This window comes from Aptenodytes forsteri, unplaced genomic scaffold (assembly GCF_000699145.1).
Source record: "Aptenodytes forsteri isolate BGI_AS27 unplaced genomic scaffold, ASM69914v1 Scaffold404, whole genome shotgun sequence".
NCBI classification, from domain to species: Eukaryota; Metazoa; Chordata; class Aves; order Sphenisciformes; family Spheniscidae; genus Aptenodytes; species Aptenodytes forsteri.
In genome coordinates, this window is record NW_008795629.1 from 1,303,668 (window position 1) to 1,313,223 (window position 9,556).

Sequence of the window (9,556 nt, forward strand, 5' to 3'; positions counted from 1 at the left end):
GCAGTGTGCGCCAGCCGAAACGGCGCTGCCCGAGCGGGCGGCTGGGCTGGTGGAGGCTTAACACAGACGCTGCGAGGGGAGACGAAATGCCGAGCTGTGAACAGCCCCGGGCAGGCTGCCGACCCCTCAGACGGGGCTCGGCCGGGGCCACGGTGCAGCTGACTGCTGCCGTGCTGACCCCTGCGCCGCTGCGACACCCCGCTTTGCTTCACAGGGTTCACGAAACAGTGGGCGCGTGGATTTTGTTCCAGTACTCGAAATTTGGGAGCGAGCGTAAGGGAGAAGAAAAGCCCTGTGAATGGAACAGAATTGCATAACCAGTCTCTTTCATATGTTTTAAAAAAATTACACAAAATGTCTGGGGTTCTTTCACTGGATTGGAGTTAACTTAGCTCTTGCTTATGCTCCAGACAACCTTTCTGCAGGCACTGGGAAGGACTTGCAAGTGAACATATGTTTGCTCCAGGGCCTCCAGCTCAGCCCTGCCCCTCTGAAACGGCCAGATAACAGCTTTGGCCCATTTGCAACCTCCCACTTTGCTCTTCTTCCATCCACTCTGCTCCCCTGATGTTCCCCATCCCTGTCCCACCTAGGAAAATATTCCATTTAGTGAATATTTTCAGTTCCTTTTCCTGGGATTGAAAACCTCAACTTCCTGAGTCTGGAAAAAGGGAACAAGCAAAGTTTACAGTGTAACTGCTCTCATTTTGGAATTAATCTGTTTGATAATAAGCAGATGGTTGGGGAGGGCATAAAAGGGAACGGGATCCAGAAAACAAGTGACAGCAGAAGAAGATAACATCTAGGCAAGCATGGTGGGTTCCCATATTGTCCAGAGAGACTGAGGCTGAAAAAGTAGCTTCACTTTCCTTAGCCTCTTTTGCAATAAATGTGTATAATTTTGATAGATCACCTGCATGAGTAAAGTAAATTCTACTATTTAATAAAGCGATCATATCCCAGTAGGAAAAGCTGGTGAGGTGTGTGCACCTGAGCTGGCTGCAGCTTCAAGTCAGGTTGCCTCGCCGGGGCTGTTTAAACTGTGTGGAACGTGTATTACAGTGCTGTGGATCACACGGCGAGCATGCAGACAGTACTACCCCGCCCAGACGCCACAGCAGCACCTCCAGTACAAGAAGTTATTCTGCACTCTTAGCAGGTCTCAGCTTCCCTGGCAGCACTGTACACAAGTGCCGTCTCCTGCGCAGTGTTCCCTGAGAGCACTGTGTGACTGTTAGTGAGTGAGGCACCTGAAGTGCCTCAAAACGCTGGTTAAGGTTGCTGTGATGCCTTCTAGAGAGGTGATAGCTAGTCCTCTCTGCCTGTCTCAGCACTGTGTCAAACTGTAAGCTGCAGACTGACCTTATCAAACTCCAGGAACAAGGCCCATTAGGCCTTATCTTGGGACTTTCAAAAGATAAGGATGATCGGGCTTTTCCGTGTGTTCAGAGGTTTTTTGGGGATAGGATCTTTTTGGCTGGGAATGGGGTCGCTCCCTGCTCTCATCCCTGGGAGCTCTTTGTCAACCAGGCATGGCACAAAGACGGGGGCAGCTACAGATGGGAGATCTAGTACATCCCTTGGGTTTTTGCATGCTTGTTAGCACTGCTGGGGCCTTGGTCTGTTACGAACCGTGCTGCTGTAGTCACATGTTTTATTACCAGCAATTAGGGTAATAGCAAATAATTGACAAATAATCACAGGAACCTTCTCCTACTGTAAGTTGTTCCTCACTTTTCTCCCCATTATAGACAGCTAAGAGGATTTTTAAACCTCCTCCTTTCTGTCTACATTTTGGTGGTTTGGTGTTTGGGTTTTTTTTAACCAGAGAAAGCAAACCAGCTGCTGAGAGCTAAAACTAGATGCACACAGGAACACAGCTCAGCCATTTGCTTTTATCTCCTGCAGCTGAGCTCTGTCCTTATCAGATGGGCTGACTGGGCATCTTCTGTGTTTGCCTGTTCTGGAAGTAGTTGCAACTTCTTTTGCGCAGTTCCTGCTCTTTTGGGAAGTCCTCTGTCTTCAGGGTTCAGAGGCAAAGGGCTTAGGGAGGTGAGGCAGAGAAAAAAGTCAAATCCTTTCTTTTCCATGGACCAGCTTGCTGAATTATTGTGGCAAATTCTGTGATTTGATTCATACTTGATCCTCATCTCTCCTGGAGTTGTGTTACTGTAAATTAAATTAAGACTGAGCACTGTATATTTAATTCTCACTTATCTTTTGTCCTTTAGCTGAAGCTACCTTCGGAGCTTCAGCAGAGCTAGCCTGTAGCTGGGTGCTCTTTGAGTATAGGAATCGGTGTTAATGTGGATGTTTGTATGATAAATGCAGGGTAGACTTTTGATCAGTTCTCATTTCAACTTCAGATCGTGACTCCCCTTTGAAAGCAGTAACTTCAGCATGAGTTAAAGGGCAGGACAGGGTGTAGCTTATTTGCATATTGCTCTCTGCTTGGGCTCATCTTGAGTTTGTGCAGTAATGCTTTGATCGCTATCACCCTGCAATTATTCCTTATTGCCACTTCACTACCATGCACGTCAGCAAAACCAGATCAGAGAGCACTGGTGATTGCCCCATTTCTGTCTGAAAAAGTGGCTGGACCAGCCGGTGCGATTCATACGTAAGTAGCATAAAATACAAATGTTCGTATTCCAGCTGTTGTTAATACAGTAACAGGGAGTATTAGTTGCAGATATCTCCACAGAGATGGAAGTGACCTCACTTCCTTATTGCATTCTCTAGATCTTTATTACTGTATGACGTTATTCCCTCAAGGATACGGTTTCAGTTTGGAGCAGTGTGCAGCACTGCAGCTGGGTGCCTGCTAGTTGGGTTAAGCATTAGGAGTTCATTGCTTCACAGCTGTGGTGAGGAGAGCAGGGGAGAGATGGCTTCCAAGCAAAGAAAGAGGGTGAATGGGCAGTGTTTCACTACAGGCTTCTCCAGGATTTGGGATTCTGTTTTCAGATCTAACACAAGCCTGTTGTGTCATACCAGATGGAGTATCAAATTTTCTCTCTCAATTTATCCGTCAGTCAAAAGATAATAACGTAGGAGAGAACCGTAGGATTTGATAAATTGTTCCTGTTAAGGCTGCAGTGTTTCAGAAGGAAACCCTAACCTGTAGTCACATTCCTGCATGCTAAAATACAGCATGGAAAGTACCGCATAGAGTGGGAGTAGGGGAACAGACAATAGAGTCACTCTGCAGTTAAAAGAGCTGCTGTACAGTTCAAGCAGGTGACATACTATCATTTGGATGTTTTCTGTGCTGCTTTTTCTTATAATGCCTATGAGTTGGTAGATCATGAACTTCTTTTGAAATGTTTCTGTTCTGCTTTGGCCACTGATACTTGAAAGAGTTACTGTTCTAGCTTGGGTATCAAGACAATGCAAATTGTTACAGACCAGCAACTGAATAAATTTAGGGTTTCACAGTAGTTGGGAGCTGGTTGTGTTTCTACACAGTAATCTTGTCACCTCCTTTACGCTGGTTGACCCAGCAGAAGCTCTACTGAAATTGCTGGGTTTAGACTGTGGTCAGGTTTGTGTGCAGACAGGTACGTGGCCACTGTGATTTGCAGCTGGAATTGTACCTTGTAAACACTGGCTGGCCCTGGCTGCGGGGCTGCAAGCTGCTCCTGTGCTATGTCGCTGGGTGCTGGTGGTGCCTGCAGCGTTGCAATATCTGATGATATCGTATTACTGTCTTTCCCCACACAGGCTGAAGGAAAGGCGGTGCTAATAACAGGCTGTGACAAAGGTTTTGGACATGCCTTGGCAAAACAGCTTCACGCAAAGGGGTTTACTGTTTTTGCTGGATGCTTGCTTGTGGTGAGTAGTAATATTGATCAAAAGTCTTCTCTGATTGGAGAAAAATGCTTCTCAAGTGACAGCATCTTCATCTGCAGCCTCTGTTTACCCTAGTCCAAGGCCTGAGGGAAGTGCAGTGGGCAGGGATTGTTAGATCTTCCATTGCTTCATCTGCCTGTTGCATCTTGTCATTCCTGTAATTCTGAGCTCTGTAGGGCAGGGACTGTCTGTCAACTGCATGTCTGTACAGTAGCTTGCACAGTAGGGCACTGCTCACTGCTGGAAGCCCCTCAGCAATACTGCAACACGCTTAATAAATCTGATAGTCCAAGATTGCTATGGCACTCTGGCTTTCTGTTTTCCCTGGCATCTCTGTTGCTGTCTTTCATTCTGTCACTTTCCTTTGGGGACACTCGCCTCAAAGTCATCTCCAAGCTGCCTCTCCTGCCTTGTTCAGGTTCTGTTTCCAAAGTGTCTTCTAACTGTGCTTCTACAGCTTCTGTAGAAGCTATTCAGTTTCTGGATAGCTGAATAAACAAATTTACTGTACCTTTCTGATATCTGTAGGTCTCACCCTCTGTCACCTGTGTTTGGCAGATGGCATCACTTGTTGTAAAAGATCAGTTTAGGCACACTGAATCAGAAGGGGTTGCAGACCCATCATCTCAGTCCCTGCTCTTGGAGGTAACCATGTTGTGTAATCCTCTTTATAAACTGGGCCAGCTCCACTTCCATCTCCGCTGGGGTTTTACCCTTACTATGCTTTTTTGCTGTTTCAATAGTCAAAACTCCTGTAACTTCCGACCTGAATTGTTCAAAATCAGTTCATACCCACTTGTTTCTCCGTTTGAAGATGGCCATTTCAGCACAGGTGCTCAGGGAGTGATGACCACAGATTCTTGAGTAGTGTGGAGGGCGAGAACAAACAAAAAAAGGTGGCCCATTGCGTGTGTGATCTCAGCGGAGGTTACGTTCTTCCACCACACCAGAAGGGAAAGTTATCAGCTGACATATTGTGTAACTTGAGAGCAAGAGAGTCCTGTTGGAAAATTGCCACTATCTGGAAATTTCCATGTGGAGGCTCTGTAAATCCTTCAGTAATCATGTCATACGCTGCTTTGGGATGCCTGTCTCTGTGGTGATAGCAAGTCAGGCACTCAACTTTACAGAGCAGCAAGTGTAGGGAACAGAAAGGAGAGGGGAGATAGGGTGGTCTGAGAGGGCTGTTCAGACAGCAGCACGCTACTGCAGAGCAGACAGGGCCAGGCTCCATTTGAAGCCACATAAAGAAAATAAATGCTCCTGAAGTGAGCCCTGCTTTCTTGTTTTATTGATAGAAAAAAGCCATATTACTTCTTGATCACAGATCAAGATCATCTGTCCCAGAATGGCCGGGCGGCTCTCAGTATTCCCTCTGATCTGGCCTGGCAACTTCTTATTCAGAGCCAAAATTTTTGTGGTTCTGTACTTACATTCTGTGTGGAAGTGGAAACTGCATCAGCAATCATAGCTGATCTGCAGGTGACTTTCAGGAGATTAACTGAGCACTTGACCCTGAAGGGGTAGAGAGTGAGAAAATGTGATTTTTCTTGTTCTGTGTGTTAATAAATTTTCAGGAGACCTGGACTTGGAGCCCCAGGTTTTCACTTGTGGATTTTTCCCACCCCCCTGGATTGTTAGTGTTGTCTTACCTGCTGTTAGGTGCAACTAAAGGACAGGGTCTGGTGGTAACACAGTTATCTGGATAGCTGTTACAAAAATCTTACAGCCGAATGCTTTCTACAGTTCTTGGGACAGCCACCATCCTCATGGAACAGCCTTGTGTTTTAGATGGTTGAGGGAGGCAACAGCCTAGTAATTTAAAATTTGATGAGCAGGAGCTCACTGAAAACTTAATTGTAGAATGAATGTGGGATGAAAATGGTTATAAATCTAGAGCTGACTGCTCCGAGAAAAGGAAGCATATAGTGACTGCGGAAAAGGATGATGGATCCGAAAGAAGCAGGAAACATCAGTGAAGGCAGGTTGCTGTTAGGTCAGATCACTTGTGAAGAACAAGGTATGAGCATATGAGAGATTATTGCTGATAATCTCTGCACACGCAGCGTGGCTAGGGATGCAGCTACCCTATGGTAACTGGCCGTGTGCATCTAACTGCTCATGACAAATGCAAGGAAACTTACCCTGTCATGAGAGAAGAGCGAGCTGCTGTAGGTTCACTGCAGGGTCAGAGCAGGTATGGGGGCAGTTGTAGAGCAGATGCCAGGCTATTAGTTCACACATAGTTACTCCATCATCACTTGCGTGCTTTTATACTGACAATTAAAGGATCCCTGATGTACTAGCCACCACAGAAAGCTCTTGCGTTAAATACAAGATGTTACGCTGTCAGCTGCATCAGGAGCTTTTTAATGATCAGACAGTCAAAAATAAAGCCACAGGAGTAACAAGAATACTGCAAGCAGGCTGGGATAGAACTGGAGAGGGTCAAGTACAAAAGGGATTTCATTTAGCAAGGACAAGTAAGTCCACAGAGAAAGTTTCTGTTAATATATTAGGATTAAGATGGAAAAACACACAAATCGATTACAAAATAACCTGAAAAGTAGAGAGTACAGAAAAAGTTGAAATAATCATTGTCTTATTTTCTTTGATCCTACTGAAAAAAAGGATAAATTTTTTTCAGATGCCTACTGCCAGCAGTTTTCATGAGGACTGTGGGCGAGAAAAGGGAAAGAACCGGGAATGTTTACATAAATGGATGTGTTCAAGTTCATCAGGCCTGATGAAATGTACTGAAGAGCATTTAAAGGATAAGCCATTGTGATTTCAGCCCCACGGGTGATATTTTCAGGAGCACCTGGAGGCCGGAGGATTTCCAGAAGGCTGGAAGAGGGCAAATATTGTACTTCCCTTCCCAAAGGAGACAGACCTCTGGAATTGCCAACCAGGCAGCTCACCTTCGGTGCGCTAGATGAGGTTGCAACACACTGATCTGTCGATTTTACAGATGTCTAGATCATAGTGTGATACACACTGTCTATATAAGTTTACCGGGAACAGACTGTGCCGTGTCAGTCTAATCTCGTTCTGGCGAAGCAGCGGAGTGGTTAAAGGGGAAGGAATAAATGTATCCTGAATAAGGGTTTTGACACAGTCCCTCATGATAGTCTCATGAGCAAACTTACGCGCTAAGCCTGTGACTGCTGTTCCGTCTCTGAAATTTTCTTGGAAGTGCCCCCTGGAATAGAGTTCCCTTGGGGAAAAAAAAATGTGCATGGTGCCAAGCAGGGAGGATTGCAGGCCCTTTGGGGAGTAGGGTTCAAAATGATCCTGATAGATCGGATGGAGTCTGAAATCAATTGGATGGAATCCAGTAATGACAAATATGAGGTGTTCTGCCTAGGAAATGCAGGAAGGGAGCGGGTGGATAGGGGGGGAACTGGTGCAGACGGAGCAAGCCGGCCAGATCCACGGGCATTCAGCATTGTGTTTGTGGCTTCCTGATTCCTACTGACATCTTGCTGCGGGTGCCCAAGTGCTTGCCAGGACCTAATCCTGAATCCCACGAGCTTCCCTGAGAAAAGGCCATAGCTCGGTCCGTTACAGGAGGGCTCTCTGCTAACAAGCCCCTGTAGGATCTGCCTGTCCCTCAGCACCAGCTGCATTGGGATCCTCTAAACCACAGCAGGGAGAGGAGCGAGCGAGGGGAAGGGGAGGCAGCCGAAAGCTGGAGCGAGGCTCCTCTGCTGGGTGGAGAGGACTGGTGTGGCTGTCGGGCTCCCCGCTCGGGAGCAGCCCCTGCTAGGCAGAGGGTGGGGTGGGCAGCAAGAGCCACGCAGGGCTGCGAGGGCAGGATAACCGGGGGAAATGAGATAGCTGGGAGGAAGCGGCGAAGTCCCACCGAAGGCCTCTCTGGAGAGTACTCAGGCAGCAGGCTGGGCTGGAGCAGGGCAGCCCTCAACTCTGATGGAACTGGGAAGGGGAAGCTGGGGGATTCTCTTGAGAGGACAAAAATCAGACAAAAAATGACAGCAAAGGGAGGGGGGAGAGGTTTTGCAGGAGCAGTTGGGCCATTGCTGCCAGAACCTCGCTCAACTCGCGCTGCTGCGTGGCTCCTGCTGGTGAGTCCCAAGGCCACGAAGGCCATTCCAGGGAGGACAGCCAGGCTGCTCCCACGGGAACTGCTCCAGGTATTTTCCAAGCCAGCGAATCTACCGTTTAAAAAACAAGGAGGAAGTACCATGTGGGTATCTGAACAGGGAATGTGCTTACAGCCCCTGAAGACCACAGGACATAAGATGATGTTTACGTCTTTCCATAAAAATACATGGCTGCTTCATTTGTGAAAAGGTTTTCTGGACAAAAGAGTTAAGCAATTTGTTTTACAGTTAAACAGTGGCTGAGGTGGTGTCTGCAACTATGAAAAGTGGTTCCAATTGATACTACATGTTGAAGTCAGTCTTCCAAAATCAATATGTTTTGTCAACAATGAATAAATTGTAGCTGGGAAGGTAACTTTGCAGATTGAGTTACACTGGTGATAAGGGGAAATTCATTTCAATATGAATAATACGAACCATTTATACTGGATTTTTAAGTTGCTGGCCTATGACTTTGTTTCTCAAAAAACAGTGGAAATAGTTCTTGCTTAGTTTATAAGGATTATGAAAGTTTAAAAAACATGTAGGAAAAGTTGTTTTCAGTGCTCTGAAATGACAACTGGTACTTGAGTACACATATAGTTAATTTTTTGTTTCTATATAGATACAGTAAATCTGTCTTTACAAGCTGAATTAGCTCCACTTTATTCACTGTTAAGTAGCTGAAAGTTGCTTTGTATAACTCGGTGAGATGCAAGAGCATCTTCCAGAAATACAGTGAGGCATCACACAACCCTCACCCGTTTCAAAGAGAATATAATATTTTGGTGACTATGTTATTAACTACTTGTAACACCACTTTCAGAGATTCTTTTTCGTGGCTAGATAAGAGGGCTAGACGCAGCATGTCACCATGTTCGATGTGCATTAGAAAAACTTCAAGTCTTTATTTGCTGTTTTTGTGATACCTGGAAATAAATTAGTTGTGAAATGATATGCAGCCATGGGGCCAGCAACTCATTCCTACTATTGTCATAATGCTGGTGTAACTATATATTGATTTTTAAGAGAGCTACCCTGTTTTACTCAAGGCTGTGATGGACGTTTCAGCTCTTTTCCTTCATTACACGTCATTGTTCACTGGACTGAAGGTGGAGGTGAGATGTTGTATACTATATTCATTAAATAGCCTGAGATGCATAAAGAAAAACTAAGCAGTTACATGTTTTTTACATCAGCCTGGTTGCAGAGGCAGCTGAGCAGGTGACTGTGGGAGGGTTGCTCACCTTGTTTGCCCTTGTGCTGTGGGAGTTGGTATCAAGTGCTAAAGGAAGAGTGGCAGCCAGGCATGGTGACTCACCGATTCATAACTTCTTCCTCCCTAATGAGGTAGAGCCTGTGATTCAGGGAGTAGTTTGGTGAATTAAATCTCAAGCCTGCTGTGGAACTGCATGGCTAACCTGTGCTCTTTTCACTTTTGTTATATACTACCTGAGTAAGGCTGTAAGGCTTAGGCAGCAATCCTGTCTGGAAGTGACCGGGTAAAGTTTGGAATTTGCAGTGTGTTTATGTTTGAATAAACAAAAAAACCCCCACAATAGTAACAGAATCTCTAAGGGGGGGGGGGGGGGGGGGAAAAA

At 45.9% G+C, this 9,556-nt stretch overlaps 1 protein-coding gene across 1 annotated transcript in view; it reads left to right on the forward strand.

Moving 5' to 3' along the window:
- The first annotated feature begins 3,759 nt into the window (after positions 1-3,759).
- LOC103901511 (D-beta-hydroxybutyrate dehydrogenase, mitochondrial) overlaps positions 3,760-9,556 on the forward strand; it is a 15,069-nt gene continuing 9,272 nt past the window's right edge. Inside the window, exon 1 of the mRNA XM_009282415.2 lies at positions 3,760-3,834. The gene's annotated coding sequence lies outside the window, so the exon portion shown is untranslated. The remainder of the gene's footprint in view (positions 3,835-9,556) is intronic.